We start from the raw sequence: 22,368 nt of genomic DNA, 5'->3' as shown, positions 1-22,368 counted from the left end.
GTTAATAATTGTATTCCTTAGTTTCACTAACCACATTTCAACTGCTCAATAGCCACACTCGGCCTGTGGCTTCTATGTTGAATGACACAGAAGAAATCTATCACCAACAAAACTTCTACTAGACGGCACTGGTCTAGAGTTTATAAAGTTAAGTAGCACGTGCGATTCACAAGAAAATGAAATTTTCAGTCATGAAATGGCTATATCAAAATCTGTGCTGGTTTGACAGCTAGGAGCGGAGGAATGCCAGTGACCAGCCTTACATTGATCCATTTCATATGAGACCCTTATTCCATTTTTATTAAGAAAAACAACAAATAAAATGTAATCCCTGGTGAAAAATCCCAGATCATCTGCTAGTAAAGGAAGCAGAAAAAAAGATATTGTCTTGTGGCTCATTACACATTGATTATCATTTTTCTCAAACACATGATTAAGAAAGAAGAATCCACTGGGACAAAATATGATATCTTCTTTATTTTACCTTGGAAGTTTATTGATTTCCCTCTGGTCTCCACAGAAGATATTCACAGGTAAGAACGATTTGTCTTTGCCTCCAGCTTCCAGAAAATAGAGCTCGAGGCAGGGATTAAAGTACTTACACCTTATTTAGTACGTGAAAGTCCAGGGCAGTGAAGTTGAAAAAAGAGAAGGTAAAATAAGATGCAAAGTAATATAAAAGCAGTAGTAAGAAGTGCGCTTTGTAGAGAGGTAAGGTAAACATTCAGCAAGTGTTTTCACTTAAAATGTGAGGTTTCTCTGTAAAGTTTGCAAGGAGAAAACATACGTTGGAGTAGGGAGAAATAAAGTGACGTTTATCTTCCCTGTTCTCTTCCATCTATCTGCCTTTCCCACTAGTTAAAGTTCACATCCTGGGGAGCTGACGCCTCACTTTCAAGCGTTATCCAACAGTGTAGCAATCCATCTAAGTCTGCAAGTGAAGGCAGGAGGATACAGACAATGTACAGAATCTACAGAACATGCAGACCTCAAGATTCACCTTGGACTCCAGTCAGAATTAGGAGCTTGGCAAGGGCACTAGCAAAGCTGCAGGAGTGTAATCCAGGATTAATGCTGAAATGAGAACACTTAAGACGGTGATTTGGCTGGTTATATCTTCAAGGATTGAGCATAACTACAATAAAGGGGAATGATTTTTTTGATAACATAATCTTCAAAATAGCTGGGAATTTTTAGGAAGAATAGAGGGAGAATGTTCTGGAAATGTCATGATGAAGAAAAAATTTAAAATGGAGAGAAAAAACAACTGCCACTTGAAAGAATCACAGAGGAAGCAGCATCCTCAGGGAGGAGTCATTTTTAAGATGATCAAGGGAATGAAAACTTAGCAAGAGGTTATAAAATTTAAGGGTAAGTCAATGAAGAGTGACTCAAATTTCACAGAAGAGAATAAGGTTTAATAGATTGGGAAGTGTGTACGTCTGGGTTAGAGAGGGAGATGGGCTCAGTTTCATGAGAGTGAGCGTTTAGATAACACTTAGGGAGAATTTGGTAGTTGGTAGTTGGGGGTGCCTTGTGGTGACTGACAAAAATCAGGGATGTGAGTCTTGAAAGGACTGATAATCTCTGTGGCATATTGTGTGGTGGGGTGCTAAGTGCTGGGGGAAGTAGAATGGGAGGATCTTGCAGTGCCACGCACAGCCTGTGTGTCCATTCGTCAGCCAGGCCCAAAGCCTGGCATTTGTGGGCACTGGCACCAGAGCACATGGGGCTCAGAAAGCATTGTCTCCCCAACATATACTTCTTCCAATAGCATAATTGAGACATCCAAGAAGCCTGAGAGGGGCTGTAGTGGGAGGGATGCGGGTGCACTATATGCTAATGTTTATTTTCAACAATATTAACATCTGTGCGTATCACAGTTGAGAAATATTTACCACTGAGTTATATAGAAAATAGCAATTCTTTCAGCAAAAACAAAGAACGTTCTAAAAGTCCTGCTGTAACCACTTTCAGACTGATCATCTAAATTGTGAGGCAAGGATTCTGGTAGTTTAATCACTCCTGGATGAATGAAAATACAGAAGTTATCGGCTTCTTTTTGCAGGGGGTGGGAGGATAGTGGAGGGACTAACATAGAAATCCCCAAATGGTATTATACAAGGAAGAGAGATTTTAAATTGGAAGAAATGTATATTTGTTTTTCTGGAATGAATTCTTACGCATTTATTATCTCTAAATATCATATCAGAATTTGGCATACCAAAATATTTCAGTCAAATATAGTAGTTACCAGAAAATATTTTTCTCATATTTTCCACTTCTTGGAGTTTTTATAAAAATGTTTACAGAGAAAAGCACATTCTTTAGAGAAAGCCATTACATAATGTGCAGGGTATTATTATTACATAAGTCTTCAATGTCTCCATTTGTGCTAATCAAAATGCATGGGAACATGAGCTACTACGGTCCTCAGAAAACTGCTAAAAGCCTGCAACATGGATAGATATTAGTGCTCTTTGTAGAAATGGAATAAAATTATCTTTAGCCCAAGTGACTTTATATCCCTTTCTAGGTACATTAAGCCTCCTTTTAAAACTAAATAAAAATTATGTTTAGCCCAAGTACCTTTATACCCCTTCCTGGGTATGTGACTGTTTTCTTCATTTTAGCTGCAACATTCAGGTTCTGTTTAGGCAATAGAAATACCTATTGTCCAAGAATTAAAGAAAATATGAAATCAAATTGCCATCATGCTATCAAACCCTTCTGCTGATATAAAATTTCTGGACAAAGACCTGAAAGGATATATTATATGTGGCAAACAGATTTAAAGTCTGCTTTAACAATCTAGAAAACAAAGAACAAATGTCGAGGTATCATAGGGTGCATGTTAACTGCAAGCTATTGGCCCCCGCAAAGAGAGGCCAAATCATAAGCAGTTTATTTTCTATAAACCTTTTTGTTTACAGAAAATTCCTCTCCCTTGAAACCAGAAATATTAAAAAACCATTTTCCTCTAATAAATAAAATACATTACTCAAGCAAGTAATGTGATACAATTAAACACTGTGCTGACTAGTTGTAAACATACCATCACACAAATATGCTAGTGGGTTTGGCTTATTGTTTCATTTATTGAAAAAATGTTGAAAGTCAGATAAACGGTAAATAAATACCACACACCTACATGCATCCAGTACCCAAGATGATAAATATTAACTTTATCTCATACTGGCTTCTGACATGTTTTCATAAAATAAATGAAATTATCATGAATTGACTTCATCCTTTTTGCTCCCACCATCATTCTACGTACTCCTTGACTATCCAGAGGCAACTACCATCACAACTTTCTGTAGTTACTCCGTTTATGCTCTTACCCTTCATCTCATGTACATATGTAGTCACTATCAAAACATTACATTTCCATAAATGATACCATGTGATATCATTCACAATGCGTTTTTTTTAAATTCAACATATTTTTGAGATCCATTGGTGTTGATAAATGTCAATTGTAACAATATGCCACATTTTATTTATCCATTTCTCTTTTGATATTGTTTCTGACATTTCACTACTACAAATTATTCTACAATATACAGCTTCACTTATATCCTCATGAAATGTGCAGGACATTTTCTAGGATGTACGTTTATGAGTAGAATTTCTGAGTCACACGTAGGAGCATCTTCAGTTTCATGCTGGATTACCAGATTACAAATTTTTCCTTAGTCTGTACTCTTTCCCCAGTATGAGAGTTTTTATTTATCCACATTCTAAATTATATTTGGAGAGGTAAAACTTTAAATTTTCTATTCTTATTGGTGTAAAATAATGCAACATTTTAAACTAAAGTTTTATTTTCTTGGTTATGAGATTAAGCGTAATTTAAATTTTCTTTTAAACATTCAAGTTTGCTCTTCTCTGAATTGCTTTCCCTAGAGATGGTATACTTGTTTACCAGGTTGGTTATTTATGTTTTCTTGTTAATGTTATTCTTTTTCCCATTATAGCTACCTATTTTTAGTTACATAAGTTAAAAAATTATCTTATGTCTTTAGGTTTTATGAATCTAATTGATCTGTTTCCTTCATGACTTTTTGTCTTGTTTAAGATTTGCTTCCACATTGTAAGGAAAATAGTCATATATTCTTCTAAAAGTTTTAACCTTTTACTTTTTATCTCGAGGTCTTAGATCCAGCAGGATTATCTTAGAGGGTACAGTCCATGATAAAGAATCCCACTGTGTTCTTACCATACGTAAAGCCAGTTGAGCCAGTACCAACTACTGCAGTGGTCACCTTTTCATGATTAATTTGCACTGTGGCCTCTATCACACGTTGTGATTCCTCGTGGCCGTAGGTCTCTTTTTAGATTCTTTGATTGACTCCTGTCCCAATTAAATATTGTTTAATACTGTGGCTTTAAATATGGTAGGTAATGAGCCAACCCTTTCTACTCTGTTTTTCTGCTTCTCAAATTCGACTTAGAATATAAAGAAATACCTGAGGCTGCCTAATTTATAAATATTATAAAAGAGGTTTCTTTGGTTCATGGTTCTGCAGGCTGCACAAAGAACATGGCACCAACATTAGTTTCAGGTGAAGGCCTCAGAGAGATTCCAATCATGGTGGAAGGGGAATGGGAGCTGGCATGTCACATGGCAGAGGAAGGGAGAGAGGGAAGGAAGTGCCAGGCTCTTTGAACAATCAGACCCGAGGGTAACTAATAGAGCAAGAGCTGATTCATTACCTCTAGGAAGGCACCAAGCCTTTTATGAGGGATCCACGCACCCTTGCCCCAACACCTCCCACCAAACCTCACCTCCATCATAGGGGATCAAATCTCAACGTGAGATTTGGAGGAGATAAATATCCAAACTGTATCAGTTGGTGAATAATTTTCTTTTCTCTCAGTGTCTTTACCTGGTTTTTCTGTAATACTAATATTGGTCTTGAAAAATAATTTGAATAGTTTCCATTTTCAATTTTTAAGACAGTCTTTAGTAGGTAGTGATTATGTGTGTATAGACTATTTGATCTTCTAGCCTTGGTATCTTATTTTTCTGTGGATAGGACAAGAAGGGGAAATAGAAATAAATACATTTTCTAATGGTTATTATTCTCTTCAAGTTTTCTATGTTTTATTCATTTTTATAATGTAAATATTTTCAAAAACTTATCTTGGGCATTAATTTTATTATATGATTCCTTATAAGTTTTTAATTGCCACCATAAGTCTAAAAATACTCTATTTTTTGTTTGCTAGTATTGATTGTTTGAGCTTCGTCTTTTCTTCAATGTCTTGATTGAAAGTGTTTTTTCTTTTCTAAAAAGATGGATATTGATTTTCATATCTTTTATTTTATTCTAATGTGTACCACCTTATTTTGTATTTATTTATTTTTACTTATCTTTGTAATTGTTTCTTCTTTCTTGGCTGCATTGCATGCTTTGTCAGTATTTTGAATACATATTCTATTTAGCAGATATATTTGACATTTATTGGTTATATTTTGTTTTTCACCTTCACCTAGCTTTTTAAGGTTACACATAGCTTATTTATGTTAATTTTTTCCTCTTTTTTCTAACTTATAAATGTACGCCAATAAATGTTCTCATTACCACTCTAACCATATTCTACATATGTTGATAGGTATTTTTTTTGCTACTATTCACTTTTAAACACTTTGGTATTTCCATTGTGATTTCCTTTTCAAACTAAAGGTTATTTATAAGCACATACATGTATATTTTAATACACTTATGTAGTTTTGTTATTGTTATTGCTCTGTGGTCAAATAATACAAGTATGAATTTTTTGGAATTGAGATTTCCCTGGTGGCTTTTACCGATCGATTTTTTAAATAGGTTTCGCATACATTGGAAAGAAGGTACAATATGTATTTCTTTATTGTAGAATTTTATAGGTAGTTAAATAGAGACAAAAAGACAAATAATAATGCTGTTGACTACATTGCTTATATTTTCTATAGCCCTGATATTTTTTTAATCAGCTTTTTACAAAATGTTTTAAAGACCTCACTATAATTATAAATTTGTTAATTTATTTTTATAATCCTGTTAAATATAGCTTTATGCATTTAATTGTATATTGTTAGAATATCACAATTTATAATATTTATACATATATTAGTAAATAGCTTTATTATTATGGAGTGTCTTATTCTTAAGTTTTTTACACTAAATTCTTTTTAATAATACCACCATGTGGTATTATTGTACCCGCTTTTTAAAAATAAGTATTTCTCACACATAAGTGGTAGTTGAACAACGAGAACACATGGATAAAGGGAGGGGAACATCACACACTAGGGACTGTCGGAGGGTGGGGAGCAAAATACCTAATGTAGATGATGGGGTGATGGATGCAGCAAACCACCATGGTACGTGTATACCTATGTAACAAACCTGCACATTCCACAAATGTACCCCAGAACTTAAAGTACAATAAAAAAAAAATTCTTTATGATTCCTTATTTTTTATGTCTTTTATTTCAAATGTTCTGTATTATCTGGCTTTATTTGTGTCTCTTAAGAGCAGCATTTAAAATTAATATTTTAAAATACAGTTTTATATATTCTGTTATAATAAATAAGTGGATTACTGATTTTGACTTATGTCTAGCATGTTATGTTTCCCTTTTTTCCCTATTTTTCCTGGGCTCTTTTTTCTCACATCTCTTGCTGTGATGATAAGTTTTCCTGTTTTGTCTGTTATTCATTTTGTATGTTTTGCTTATATGGATTTATCAGTTGTATTTCTATTATTTTAGTGGTAACATTAACATTTTAGATACAGAATTACAATGTAATAATTATCTCTAATAATGGTTTCTCTGAGTTTTCTTTATTATTATCAACATTAATTTTTTGGTTTTTATAGGTAACAGGGAAGGTCAGAGAATTTGGACTGACCTGTGTCACTTAGTAACAAGTAAAACCTACTTTGAGCAAATGAACTTGCCGAAATTTAACATATAGCCTAAACTTTAAACTTTTCTAACAAATTAAAGCATTTAATATCTCTTTTCTCCTCTCAAACCATACTCTACTTACATAATTCTTTTTTTTTTTTTTTTTTTGAGACAGTCACTTTGTCACCAGCGGCTCACTGCAACCTCTGCCTCCTAGGTTCAAGTGATTCTCCTGCCTCAGCCTCCCTAGTAGCTGGGACTACAGGCACGTGCCACCATGTCCAGCTAATTTTTGTAGTTTTTGTAGTAGAGAGTGGGTTTAACCACGTTGGCCAGGATAGTGTCGATCTCGACCTCGTGATCCGCGTGCCTTGGCCTCCCAAAGTGCTGGGATTACAAGCGTGAGCCACTGTGCCTGGCCTATTTACATTATATCTATCTAGAATTTTAGTTTTAGGTTTTTGCAAAAAGAAAGAAAGAAATTCAACCAAAATTACTTATTTAAATAAAATGTACAAACATATTTTATCCTTTTTTCTCACAATTGCTAACTGCATTTTATGCCTTCCATACAAGTATACCCTTCCTTTTGCTAAGTAAATGCTTCTAAATTTCTATAAGTAAAAATTCCTTTGTTTATGTATTAAAAATGTTTTCCTAATACCCTCTTACAGGTGTATATGATTGTAGTTTGATAATCTTTTCTTCAGCACGTTGAAGGTGTTACTTCATTGTCTTGTGATCTCTACTGCTTCTAAAGAGATATCTGTTCTCATTCTATCAGAAAATTTGTTTTTCTCCCAGAGAGGCTTTATGATTTTCTCTTTAGCCATTATGTTCTTCATGTTGCTGTTTGTCAGAGTATCGTTTACTTTTATTTTGCTTAGCTCTTGCTGTGTAGTTTTTAAATAAAGATTGAGTCCTTCAGTCTGGAAACAGTTCTAAGTCACTATCTCTTTAAATATTGACATTTTTCTCTTTTGATAATTTGATGGGGAAAAAATTAAGTCAAACCATTCTTCAAGACTGTCATAATTTTGCTGTTGTATTTTCCTTCCTTCACTTCCTTTTTCATTTTGTAGGTTAGTTAGTTCCTCAGTACTCCAATTCATTAATCTCTTCTTTAGCTCTTTTAAACTGAAGTTAACCTAATTCGCTCAATGTTTTGGTTTTTATTGCTCTTTAATTTTAATGATTTGATTTTTTATTTCTAAAATTTCTCTTTAGAACTTGTCTATAGCCACATATTTTTGAAATGTAATCATTTTTAGTACTATAATCATTTGTTCTTTTCTTTATATATTTTAAGATCTTAAAAATACATATTCAAATTTTTCTCAAATTGTGCAATCATAATCATACCATCCAGTTAACATCTGCTTAATGGCTCTTGTTCATGATTTTTTTATGCTTTCATGCTTTGAAATGTTAGTCGTGCTGCTACAATGTTCCTTTCTTGGTTTGTTTGTTTGTTTTGGCTCGATCTCTCCTTTCCCACCTCTGCACGTCGACAGTTGTATAGTTGTCTCTACCTGCCTTGCTCTTGTATTGGCACCCAGAGCTCTGAGCATGCAGGGATATTATGGGTGTACGACCAAGCCAGGTGGGGCCTGGCCAAGCTTTGCTGAAGCACCTATTTGTGCTTCCTCCCACCCATGAGGCAACAACTTAGCCTCAGCTTTGCCTCTGAATGTGGCTGCCCTGGCCTAACTCTCTACAGCGCACACTGAATCTGGCTCCATCCTCCCATCCATTTTGATCCTCAGAGGTTGAAAACATGAACATTTCTGCTACTTCCTTGTCCTGGAATGTGGTAGGCCTGTGACTTAAACCACATTTACCGCCATGTGTTCTTATTCTGCTTCTGGTCTTTAGAGATGTTTATCTTCTGTTTGCTGGTAACCAGGTCTTTTAAAAACATATGTGACATATCTTCTATCTTTGCTGTGAGTTTTTGAGGAGGAGTAGAAAAATATTCTACAGAAACTGCCAGTGCCAACTTGAACAGCAGTCTCATTGCAAGTGGCTCTATAAGAGCGAAGGCCATAAGTAATAGTTACAGATCTAATTACAAGTTTACATGAAAATCCGAACCCATCAATGTTACAGTTCTGAGTGCCACTTATTTAGCGAGGGAAAATCACCTATGTAATATGGTTTCAGAGTATTGATTAGTCCCTTTGACATGTTGCATGCTGATTTCTGAAATTTTAGGAAGAGTTTCATACATTTGACATAAGATTCCAAATAGTTTTATTTTTCCTGATAAAATATACATCTCCTTGTGTTTGATGTGACTTTGAGGCTTATGAATCATGTGTCCTACTGCCTTGTTGTAAAGCCATTTGTCAAATTCTTTCCTGAGATCAAGGATGATTAGAAAGACAGAAAGAATATGAGGATACCTTCTGCCTAGCATGTAGATTTAGATGAGAAATTACATTATTTTTGAAAGAATACTGGTATTGGAGTCAGTAAAGAAGAGGTGTCCTGACTTACAACTGCACAGATCATCTTAGACAGATTTTTAATTTCCGTGAAATCGTATTTTCTTAGTTTCTAAAATGGAATCTTTGTGATGATTACATGAGTTAATGTATGTAATAGCACTGAGTATATAGTAGGTACTCAACAAATGTTAGTCAAAAGACAGTAAGAGACAGAAAGGTTAAACCTGGAATACCAAAGAGGGTTCCAAAGCCATCTACTTAGTTTTGCTCTTCGCAGTCACAAATCTCATAGAATGCGTCTCAATAAATAAGTGACATTTACTGCAAATCAAGCATCTAGTCATTAATCTTAGGGAAGTACTTTAACTCTGAAGATTTTGTAATCACAGCTTCAGAGGAAAACATTCAAATTGAACAGCCTTGGATAAACCACTGATTTGTCAGTGAAGTCAGAGATTCTGAATAAATTCATTGTAAGTGCACATTCATTATTTTTTATGACAATTAGTTTTAGGTGAAGACTCTCAACTAACACTTTTCCAAAGACCAAAACAAATCACCTGGCAGAATGACTAGGGAGGCACGAAAGAGCAACGGAGTTTGTTCCTTGTTAAAGATGTTTGCTTTTCTATTAGTCCTAAGAGAATAGCATGGCCTAGGAGATTGCCATTGATACAAATCTTATATTACACATTCAGATATATTTAAGCTCACAACATAGCTCGAAATCCCATACTACTCTTATAAAATAATCACAATTAATTGCTATGGTATCAACATGAAGCCTAAAGGATAGTAATAATTCTATCTTATATTTTTATTGTTCCTTGCAGTTTTCAAAGCACTTTTATAGACATTATCTGATTTGAGCCTCACAATAAGACTATAAAGCAGGAATTATTATCTGCAGTACACGGATAAGGAAAATGAAGCAAAGAGAAGTGAAATGTTGTTGTTCAGTAATTCAGAGCTCCATCACTTACACTGTAGTTGGCAGGGCTGATCAAAATTTCTAGTGCTTAACACAGTGCCATCTACACTGTAGGCATTTAAATTTTTACTTATGCTAGAAGAGTAAGATTTACTGAGCTGAGTATTATACCACATATTCAAAATTCCCACAACTGCTTAGAGAATTCACATTATAGACTACCATTAAAATGCACGTTTTTGGCATTTAATAGAAATCAGTCATTTCTAAATCTCTATCTCTTGAGAAATTATCTTCTGTATGTTGTATTCAAGCATATCAAGTGCTTCACAGCTTATTTTTTTTAACTCCAAATTCTCAATGAAAGCAATTAAGTATTGTCCAAAATTTAACTTTGTACAACTCTCTAAAACCGACAGTCAAGAAAGAAGACTCCTCCTTATTCTTAATTAAGTATAACATGCCCTGATATGTTATACTTATGTCCAAAAAGATCTTATGAGACATCAGATACTGAGCTCAAATAACTATACCAGAGGATTAAACCCAGAGCTTGCCTCAACAAGAAGTTCAGATCTGTTTTGCTAAGACACTGCACATGCATGACGACATGTTTTAGATACACCAGTGCCTCTTGGGCAAAGGGACTATTGTAATATTTACAATATTATAATGCTGTAAATTTGTAGTGGCATATATTACTACAATGGGTTTATATTTCAGCTGGTTTTAACTCCAGCAGGTCTTGAAATTATTTTTGTAATTTTAAATGAGGTGCATTTCCTCGTATCTTATAAACAGTAAAAATAATTTCTATCTATATTACCCTTTCTCTATTTTCTAAATTACATATTTTGGCCTTATTCATCTATGTTTTCATCCATGAGTCCTTCATATACTGGTGTTAATTTTATTGTGAGGATATAACTCAATATCATTCTGAGAAAAACAAGCCTGATGCACTCTAACAAAGTGAGTGCTGCTACTCCACTTAGCTACAACTTCCTATCCCACCACAAACAAAAATAACAAGTAAAACTCCTGGCACGCTGTGTGACCTGAAGAAGATTCTATTTCCTGCAGTCTGGCATCACATTTTAAACAAAGCTGCCCTATGACTTTCAGAGGCCTTTGGCAATTTTGCCTTTGGGGGCCCCTTTCTTATTTAAAATATATATATATTTAAATGATATTTTATGATTGTATTGGCACCAAGATGAATATATTGATATTGCATATTAAAACTTTTTATCTAAAAGTTCATTTTTTTCTGATTTTAAAAGAAATTAAAATATTTCTGTGGTACCCTAAAGGTACTCTGGGCTCTAGACATACGCCTGCTTTACCTAACAGAAAAGTCAGCCCTGATTCTAATCCTCAGGAGCAACAGATTTTTTTTAAAAAATGAATTTAACAACAGTTTCCTTAAAAATTCTATTTATATTGATGCTCCTCTTGATGTTCAAGTCTCTGAAAAGTATTTGAGGCTTCTTCAGCATTTGAGAAATAGTCGTCTCCATACAAATATAATCAATACAAAGATCATTAATTGATATAATTTCACACAGAAACTTAGTCTAACATTGCCTTACAATGTGCTGTGACTAGAGTAAGAGCCTTATATGCATCATTTCATTCAATCCTAACTACCACCAAGAAGTAGGTGGTATTATTATTACTTGCATTATACAAACACCAAAACTGAGCTTCAGAAGAATGAAGTGATGTGTTCAGTGTCCCACCTGAAGTAGATGGTAGAGGCAGAATCTAAATCGATAGTTGTCTGAGCCTTAACCACAATGCTTATCTCAGTTGGTGTTTAATGTATTACTTTGATGATTGTGATATATTAGAGTTACTTTTACAATGTAATGTTCAAGTTCTTTTTTTAAACATATTGGTAAAACTGAGGAAAAAATAATCTTCTTTCACTGTTTTATATCACAAGGAGGAACAAAGAGCTCTAATTATACACAGCCTACCTTGAATTCACCCTCAGACCTCCACACATCAACACATAAGTATGCCTTACACACACACACACAATCTCACCTATTCTTCCCCAAACATGGGTTCTAAGAGTCTTCATAGGATATTCCATTTTTCTTTCTTTTAATTTTATTTCAGCAAATGTCTTTAGTTCAACTTCTAAACCCTATAGTAGGCATAAATAATGTAAATATGAGAAAGACATCAGGAAAAAGGAATAATTTAAACTTCATTTATTATTTTGACAAAGGGGTCATATCAGGTCCCAATTCTGCTAATATCTACAACTCATTAGCTCTAGGCAAGCTGTCTTAGCTAAAAATAATGTGTATGAAAAGGATTGCATATTACTTAACAAATTGAAAAGAAAGGATAATGCAAGTGGGCAGATAGGTAAGCTGCTGGATGAAAAACTGTCACCAACTAATGGCCTGAATTTGCACTGACTATTTGGACTAGATGTTGCGATGAGCTTATCTAGCTGACTCAAAAAGAAGCATGGTGGATAGCCTTGATAACTAATGCTCAGTCAATGCAATGGTTACTTCTGTTCTAATCCAGAATTCTTTTGTTGCTCTAATTTACATGCACTGTTTTACTTAGGGGATGCTAACATGCCATAATGAGTTTTTGGCAATAGTCATAGCTTTGAGAGGGGCAAATAATGAATGGGTGGACCAGTCATCAGTTTGCAAAGGTTCAACATATAAATTTTTAGACACATTTAAGCGGAACAGTGGTCAATTCAGATTATGTTCATTTCATTTCTTGAATATGTACTAAGAGGTGGGTGGTGCTTTAAAATACTCAGACTGATTTGTGAGGCTGTGTTTTACATCAAGTTCTTCCTGAGCAAACACTAATATATTAACGTTATTTGTATAGGTGGTGTTAAGATGTCCAAAAAGCAGCACAATGCAAATTGGATTCATTCCCTCTTACCTTTTATGCTCATGGAGGCAGGAGTAACCTGCTTCTGGAGTGAAAGACAATTCCGGAACAAATTCCTCTAAGCTAGGGAAGGGAAGTCCTATGTTTTAAAAAAAAAAAGAACTACAAAAAGGCAAATAAAGGATTCTACATAAGAAATAACTAAGTCTATGTAGGTTCTAAAAAATTACTTTTTCTCTTAGCCATATGTAGAATTTCTTTCTGGATCAAGCTTATTTTAAGACATAAGCCTTTCCAAGTAGAAGTTGGAATAAAACTCACATATAGAATGGACTAAAAAAATTAGAGCATGATGATACTGCAGAAGTTTTCCAAATCCCTGTGTGCTGAATTATGGAATTGCACTTCGAGGGCTGAGTTAGAAGAATGTGTGGTTTATATCTTCAGACCAGGCTCATCCATACTGGAGCTACTAACCATCCTCCATTCTCCTTCACAGATAATAATTTGGACTCAATCATCTTGATCATTCTAGTTTCTTATCCTTGGCTACAAAAACTTATATTTTATAATACATAAATACTTTTAAAATCAATTACAATCTAAGAAAAACCATAATGTAAATGAAATATGATACTATTAGACATGCAGAATTCAAAGGTAAATGTAATTATTCCAATTATTCATAATTTAAATATGAATGCATGAGTATCAGTAAATTATTAGCTCTCATGTATTCTATGAGTGAGGCATATGTTATTAGTTTATCTACAATTTTCAGAGAATTGCCTAAGTTCACATAGCAAAATAGTGGCAGATCTACATCCAGTTGTCACTGCAAAAATAAAAAAAATGGGTGAGAAGAAAACCAATTTCAAGAAAGTATGAACTATCAGAAACAATAAAAACAACCAACAATAAGTAAACAAAACTGGAAGTATTAGGTAAATTAGTATCAAAAAGATAGTGCATTTCAAACAAATTTTTTTTCTTTTTCTCTTTTTTTTTTTTTTTTTGTGACATCACTTTCTCACCCAGGCTGGAATGCAGTGGTGCGGTCTCGGCTTACTGCAGCCTTGACCTCCTGGGCTCAAGCAATCCTCCTACCTCAGTGCCCCAAGTAGCTGGGGCTACAGGCATATGTCATCATGCCTGTCCAATTTTTTTGTAATTTTTGTAGAGACAGGGTTTTGCCATGTTGTTCAAGCTAGTCTTGAACTCCTGAGCCAAAGGGATCTGTCTGCCTCAGCCTCCCAAAGTTCTAGGATTACACATGTGAGCCACTTATGCACATCTCAAATGAATTATTAATCCAGGGAAGCCATCAGACTCTTCTCTCTTGTTCCTCCTTTGACTTATGTCCCCAGTTTCCTGTGTGTTACCCACTATTCCAGAGGCTGTTCAGAAATCCCCTAACTCTCAAAAGGTATTCTAAACCTACCTGAGTCAAAACTCATCTTTCCCTCCTCTGTTTCCACATGGCACTTGTGTCTCACTTATGCCACAGTGAGATGTGCATGTTCCTCTATCCCACAAGATTGACAGCAACAAGGCTCAGTCATCTCTGTGGTCCCTCAGTGCCAAGATCATGGTAAGTACCTAATAAAGTTTTCTTGAGGTGAAATCAACTGACATTAACTGAGTAGAAATATATGCTAAATTGGTAACTGAGTATTCAGAAGTCTATGAGAAGAAAAACTGCGCTGTGATTAAGAGAGAACTGATGCTAATGATTTAAAAGAGAGAGAGAGAGAGAGAGAAACTTTATACTGGACCTAGGGACCTCTATTAGGGTTGAGGTTGAAATACTTCTGAACTTAAAAGCGTTATGGCATAAGATGTCAAGAGTTTAATCTATTATTAACATTTACAAAGCCAGACTAAAATCCAGACTGGCCTGGTCATTATTTGTATATTTTTTGAATTTTTAATGTTCACACATACAGTGTGACAGTTTTACGTAGTAGCCAGCTATATAAGGTTATTTTGCCGAGAGGATGGTGCAACTAAGATCCCAAACTCACAGTCATTCAAAGAGAAATCCTCAATGTATTAGCAGTAAGAAAAAATGTATCATTCAGGAAATTGTATGAATTCATTAGGGGAGTCTTCAGTCTGGGAGCTGTTCTTTTGCCTTGTTGCCTTTGGTTCTGATGCTGATTTTTTTTTTTAACTCTGAAAATGTCTTCTGACCTTTAATAAAAACTCTTGATTCATTTACCCTTTCCTAGACTTCCTGAGTCTGATGCCAGAAGGGCAGAGGTTCTAAAGACCATCAACACTAAACTTAGGTCATATGTGGAACCATCCCCAAAGTTCATAGAAGATACCTGGAGAGATTTCTGCCTTGGCCTACTTCTCTTCCTATAACAAAATATCTTGGATTGGGCAATTTCAAAACAACACAAATTTATTGCTTGCAGTTCTGGAGGCTGGAAAGTCCAAGATCAATGCACCAGCAGAGTCAGTGTCTCCTGAGGGCCTGTTCCTCATAAATGGTGGCCTCTGTGTTCTCACATGGTAGAACACAGGCCTCTTTTAACAGGGAACTAATCCCATTTGTGACATAATCACCTCCCAAAGCCCCACCTCTTAATACAATTGCATTGGGGATTAGGTATCAACGTATGAATCTGCGGGGGAAACAAACATTGAGACCATAGCAGCTTCCAATCTTATTCTGCGGAGTGGGAAAGTCCTGAACAAAATGAGACAAGACGCTGCTCAGATGTGTGTTCCTCACAGGAGATCCTAGCCTCCTCCAAAAGATGTTAATAGTACAAAAGCGATTTGAACTGGTGTTTCTGTACCTTTCATTGCTACGGATGTTCATCCTGATAATTTAATCAAAGCATCTAGCACTTTTTATGATGAGATGATCAAGAGCACACATAATGGGAGACTAATGCATTTTTTTCCCCAGTAGAGCAAGAACTAATGGCAAGAAGACGCATACTGACTCAAATGGGAACAGAGTTTGGGACAATTCCACTTGGAATAATGGACAATCAAATTATCTTAATAATTTAAACAAAACGAGCTCTTGCTTTTTCCTATAAATTCACCTCCCTTGCCCCTCCAGGTTTGCTCAAGGAGAACTCCACGATTGAAAGGGTTGCTGAAGAAAGAGAACAAGTTAATTAGAACTAAGTGGAGACTAAACAGGTATCAGAAAACTTTAAAATGAACCCACTGGTTAAGAACGATGAGTGTCTTGCTTAGCTTGTCATAATAGGTCGGGGAATAGAACTGCTGATGTGTGTGAGAGGAAGAAGGGAATTTTTTTTAACAAAGGAAGCCATAAGGGACACAAACATACATTAAGTTTCTCGGTACTCAGTGGAGTTCTGCCTAATTATTTTAAAGACAGGTGTACTGACATATAATTTACATATATCAAAAACTCCCCCTTCATTGCATACAGCTCTACGCTTTTCGACAAGCACAAAGATATGTAACCATCACACAGTCAAGATAGAGAACAGCCAGGCCCAGTCGCTCATGTCTGTAATCAACACTTTGGGAAGCCAAGGCATGAGAATCGCTCCAGGAGTTTGGAATCAAGAAGAAAAACATTTCCATCGCCCCCACAATTTTCCTCATTCCCCTTTGTCAGTCTCCTTCCTCTGCCCTCACTGATCTGCTTTCTGTCACTACTGCTTTTATTTCTCCAGAAGGTGATATAAACAGAATCAAACCACATCTAAACTTTGAAGCCTGGTTTACTTCACTTAGCATAATGCATTTGAGGTTCATCCATGTTTTCGCATGTATCCGTAGTTCATGTCTTCATTTTATTTTGTAGAGTAGTATTTCATTGTGCCGATACATAAAAGTTTGTCTGTTCACCAGTTGATAGACATGCGGATTATTTTCATTTTTGGAGACTATTATGATCAAAGCTGCTATAAACATTTGAGCCCAGGATTTTTAGCAGACACATGTTTCCATCTGTCTTGGGTAAATACCTTAACAGTGCAATTGCTGGGTCACAGGATAAGTATATGTTTCACTTTATAAGAAACTGCCATTCGATTTTCCAAAATTCTGCCTTAGTTTTATTTTCTTAAATTTCTAGCATTCAATCTTCAAGGGTAACTGTTGGCAAGGCTAAGGTCTGCAGATGGTATATGACAGTTGTAAGGAAAAAATAGGATGCACAGATTCGATGGGAAGGAAAACACAGATGACATGTTTTCTGATCAGAAGGTACTGCGTATCTTCTGATCGGCCTTACACTCTATACTTTGAAGACACAAGTCAGGATGAAATCCAGGTGGGATAATGGTGCCTGTCAGCTACCATCTGCAAACACCCATTTCCCATTTCCCCACTTCTGGCTCTATACTCAGGCTCAGCACCTCCCTGTCACACACACATACACACATCCTACCACCATATACCATCCTGGCTCTGGGTTCCATCAAAGGAACTGTGGCTGTAATTCTAAAAATGTAATTTGTGCCAAAAAAAAAAATTATGCCTCTCTGACAGTATTAACAGTGTTCCTAGAGGTTCAGGAAGAAAAGAAAAGAAAAAAAAAAGAAATCTTGCTCATATTATATTATTATTGTTTTTACCTGGTACATTTCCTAAATCTAGCTGGAACTGAAAAAGCACGTGCCAAAATGCAGTTTTGGAAAGTGCTCATGTTTGTGGGTGTTTCTGCACTGCTGGAACCAGGAAGTAGCAAAAGTCTTAAAATGTAAATGAGTTCGCCTTTGAGCTTTCCAACTCAGTTTTATAGTATTATTTTGCCAAACATTATTGCTACCCAAAGCTCTAATCCCCAGTCTCCTGAGATACAACTTCAAGCAGGATGGACTTACATGAAATCAAAGATTAATGAAGATTGGGGTGGGGAACGGAGAATGTGTCTCTGCTTCTGATTGCTGATACTGTCAAAACTTTGTATGGAATTTGTAAGGCAAATGCCTTCTGGAAGAAGGGAAAAGAATTTAAGGGACAGATGAACCTTTTCCCTAGAGATTTTGAAGCCCTAAACTGGTTTACCAATCTTCTGCGACTCGAAAGAGTAAAGTATCTCCTATCCATGTGTCATTTTTGAAATTGGCATAGGTTAAATGGGGTCCACATAACTTGGTGATGATAGAACCCTTTAAAATAACTTTTCACATAGTGAAAATACCCCTTTTGACGAGTAACTCTTCAGACGCACAGGCTGGGAGTCATACTTTAGTCACCACCCATGACCTCTCATTTATGACTTGTAGACACAGCTGTTTGTGAGTGATCTCTGATGAGTTGTTTTAACAGGAGAAGTTGAGCAAGTAACTTACAGGCTCTTGCTCATTAATTCCTTCCTTAAACTATGTCAAAGATACAAAAAGCTGTCCTGAATTTAATAACTGTAGAATAGTACTTGTAGACCTTATGAAAAAGGGACAAGCACAGAGAAAGAACAGAGTGAATTTCAAAAACAACCCTATGTTTCATTAAAAATTTATTTATTCAAGTTTAATGTACTTTGCAATGAATTTGCATTCTTAAGGAACAGAATGTATTTTTATCTTCATCAAGGACATACCACCGCAGAAAGGTCACATATGTGCTGTGACAATGTCAAGTGGGTTCTATCCGAAATTTGGCATGCTATTAAATTCTTGTTCCATAAAATGCTCAGGATAGCATCTTACCTTTATAATGTAACATGGTTTTTGATCAAAGACTTTTAAAATACATCTTGCACTTCAAGCTCATTTATTCTGAATATACCCATTCTTAAGTCTTATCAAATAAATACATGTAATATATTTCCTGAAAGTGCACAGAGTGAGAGAGATAAGAAATTAATCTCTTTGCTTGTGAAATGATCTTAAATCCTCAATCTGTCATGTAAACAGTTGGACTTACAAACTTATAATTCCAGCTTTTTTGACAAGGAACTTATACCTTTTGTTTAAACCACATGGTATTATTTCTGAATATTTTTTGTTTTGTTGCTGTAGAGTAATAATATGTTAGACTCTTGAGAAAATTTAAATATTATTTAATTCAGTGTTCTACAAACTTTGGCCTGTGGGCCAGTCACCTGTTTTTGTAAATAAAGTTTATTGGAACCCGGATCCTCTCTCATTTATTTAAACAGTGTTTATGGTTGTGCTCATGCTATGGTGACTGACTAGAGACGTTGCAAAGGAAAACTCACAGACTAACAGGCTTAAAACACTTACTGTTTGGCCGTTTAATAAAAAGTTTGCCAGTCAATCAATTAGTGTATCTCCTACATTTCACAAAAAGGAAAAAACACAAAATATTTAACATTTTCCATTACTATTTAAGATAATACCAGGACAATAGATTACCATATTACAAAATTTTATTATGCCTAAGTATATGCTGGTTTGCTTTACATTAATATATGTGTGGAAAAAATTACTTTGTACCCCTTTACATGAACGTGGGGCTAAACTAGGGTATCCTCTAAGAAAAGAGAATTGTCTCTATGGTCTGTGTCAGAGGCTGGACATAAAAGGCTCAAGAAAACTACAGCTGTATAGCAGTAAATGAGTTTAAACATTATTTGTAAATCATTGATCCGAAGAGGCTATTGATCAGAAAAGGACTTTAAAACAAGCTAGTCACATGTAATGAAAAATTATGTCTCCCTCCTTATTGGAAAAATTCCATTAAAGCAGAACAAAATAAGTCAACCGCACAACTCTCCTTGTAATGCCTCTGCTTTTTTCAGTCTAGTAATGACAAAAAGCAAACTGGACATTTGGAAGAGCAAGTGGAATAAACCTCAGATAAATTGTAAGCTGCCAGCTTTCTCACAGGGAGACTGGAGCCATCCTTTAAGAAACCCTACAAAAGCACTTGACTTCAAGGTACCCTGAAGCCAAGATGTACAGGCACTGTCTTTAACTAAAAGACACCTGAAAAGGAATTTGAATGCCAGCTTAACTTGTGGTAAAATCTTATTGTAGTGTCCATGAATGGTGCCCTTTGAGTTGTGCAGCGTAAAATTCATGTGAACATATATGACGGTACTATTTCTGAAATACTGGCACTTGCACTTAAACTATAACCAAATATTTTACAATAGGGAATAAAAGAGTTTTACAAAATAGAAGTAATTAACATACATAAAAGTATAGTTGGCATTACTGGACAATCATCACGGGCCCTTAAACAGGTGTTTCAGTTCATTGAAATTGAGTTGCTATAGAATGACCTCACTACTTTAATCATGGTTACCATAATTCTGCCCAGCACCAGTCTCAAAATCTTCTTTTGCATAAAATGTATTTCTAACTCCAAGTTATGTTTATACTTTAAACAAAGATAGTTAGTGTCATTAATCTTTTATAATCTTGAATTTTTCTTTTTAGAATTTTATTGAGGTATAATTTGCATACAATAAAACCTACCTATTTTCAATATACTGTTCAATGATTTTTGACAAACACGTATACCTTGTGATCACCATCACAGTCAAGTTATAAAACATTTCTATCCCTTCAGAAAGCTCCCTCTCTTTTGCAATTACTCCTTCACATGCCCAGAAAATAATTGTTTTGCTTTCAGTCACCATAGATTAGCTCTGCTTGTTCTAGAAATTAACATAAATGAAATAAATCTGTATGTACTTTTTGTATCTGCCTTCTTTCACTCAGCATACTTTTTTGAGATCCATCCATGTTGCTATATATATTAGTATATCACTTTCTTTTATTACTGATGTTATTCCATTAATGGACATACCACAATTTGTTTACCCTCTTTACCCACTCACCTATTGATGGACATTTGGTTGCTTCTTATTTGGGGCTATTATGAATAATGCACCTATAAACATTCATGTGAAGTCTTTTTGAGAACCTATGTTTTCATTTCTTTTTGGTAAATTAAAAAGAGTAGAATTTTCATTTTAAGTATTCATCTGAAGTTTTTGATGTTTATTCTACTTTTTTTTCTGCCAGGGAACTCTGTTCCTTATTCTTCATATCCATGTTCTAATTTGTATTAACACTTATTAGGATAAAATAGGATGAAATGTGATGCATATACAACTTATGGTTAAAATTTATAAAATGTGAAAAAGTATTTCTAAAATATCTGTTATTTGCCAGTACACATCTACCAAATAGCTTCACTAAAAACCTCAGAACAAGATACAAACCTAGGAGACTCTAATTTACATGAATTCTTCTTTTATATGAACTCTCTTTTGTTTGGGAAGGATTGCAGAACAAAAATGAAACTCAGGGGGTTGCGCAAATTCTGAAAAGAAAAGGTCTGCCCCAAGTGTGAAAGAGGTGAAACCCGCTGAGTGTTCTGGAATCTTTATGACACACTTTTTTGACCTATATGATACGAAACCTTATTTATCATTCTTGGCAGGAAAAAGAAAATATAACCAAGAGATTTGAGGGAAGATAATATTTAAATGTCTACTATCAAGATGACATGAGCTTAAAGATCTAGAGAATGCCCTAGTTGAGCATAAGTCCTTCTAGAAAACCAAAATTATCCCTAAAACTTGGAACACATTATAAGTCAACAATACAATAACGTACTCAGGAATCAACAACAAATGAGTTCTCACATGTTAAGAATGTCAAAAATTATAAGGAAAATGAAATTTTACCTTACTTGCAAGCTAACAATCCTGCCATAGTTTCTGGGTTCTAGCAGAAGACATGAGACTCCTGGTAACACCAAAGGTGTTATTATTCACAGCAATATCAGTAGCCAGAGTATCAATATTGTGCTAGCTTCGTGAGCATCAGTTCCCATAGAGAAAGAAATATGAAGAAAACCAGGTGACATCAAGTAGTACCTGCCTGCATTACAAGTTGCATTATACGAGTGATTCAGAGCTTAAGGAATCCAAGTATTTCTTAATGATAGTAAGCCTCCCTGACATTTGCCTCTAAAGGAAATGGTATCTTTATTACGTCAGACAATAAACACACTGATCTTTTACATCAGGGATAGAGCCCCACCCACTAGAGTTTGCCATAATTTCTATGCTGTATCTTTCCTACCATTAACACTTTTTAACACCATAAGGTCTGTCAAATTATATAACCCAAGCGGTATGTTGATTGCACTCATTGCAGTCTAGACCTACTCTGGGCCCTACTCAAAGCTAATAGCTATTCAAATACTGGATATTTAGGCTGAGGTTGCATTGCTGGGTGTAGAATGGGCTGCCTCCAGAACACAAGGAAGCC

The 22,368-nt window shown here is 35.1% G+C and overlaps 1 long non-coding RNA gene across 2 annotated transcripts; it reads left to right on the top strand.

The window, feature by feature from the left end:
• The first annotated feature begins 1,110 nt into the window (after nt 1–1,110).
• On the top strand, nt 1,111–19,251 carry LOC105733950 (uncharacterized). 2 transcript variants are annotated; one of them, XR_001111393.3, is made up of 3 exons: nt 1,111–1,371; nt 14,673–14,756; nt 15,397–19,251. It is a non-coding gene; the product is annotated as an uncharacterized LOC105733950 (long non-coding RNA). The 2 variants fall into 2 exon arrangements; XR_010341936.1 differs by lacking the exon at nt 14,673–14,756.
• Nucleotides 19,252–22,368: the final 3,117 nt, after the last annotated feature.

Source organism: Aotus nancymaae, unplaced genomic scaffold (genome assembly GCF_030222135.1).
Source record: "Aotus nancymaae isolate 86718 unplaced genomic scaffold, 86718_ANA_hifiasm-v0.15.2.pri h1tg000011l, whole genome shotgun sequence".
Classification (NCBI taxonomy): domain Eukaryota; kingdom Metazoa; phylum Chordata; class Mammalia; order Primates; family Aotidae; genus Aotus; species Aotus nancymaae.
The sequence above is the reverse complement of the archived record's forward strand: the minus strand, read 5'-3'. Positions and strand labels throughout refer to the sequence as shown.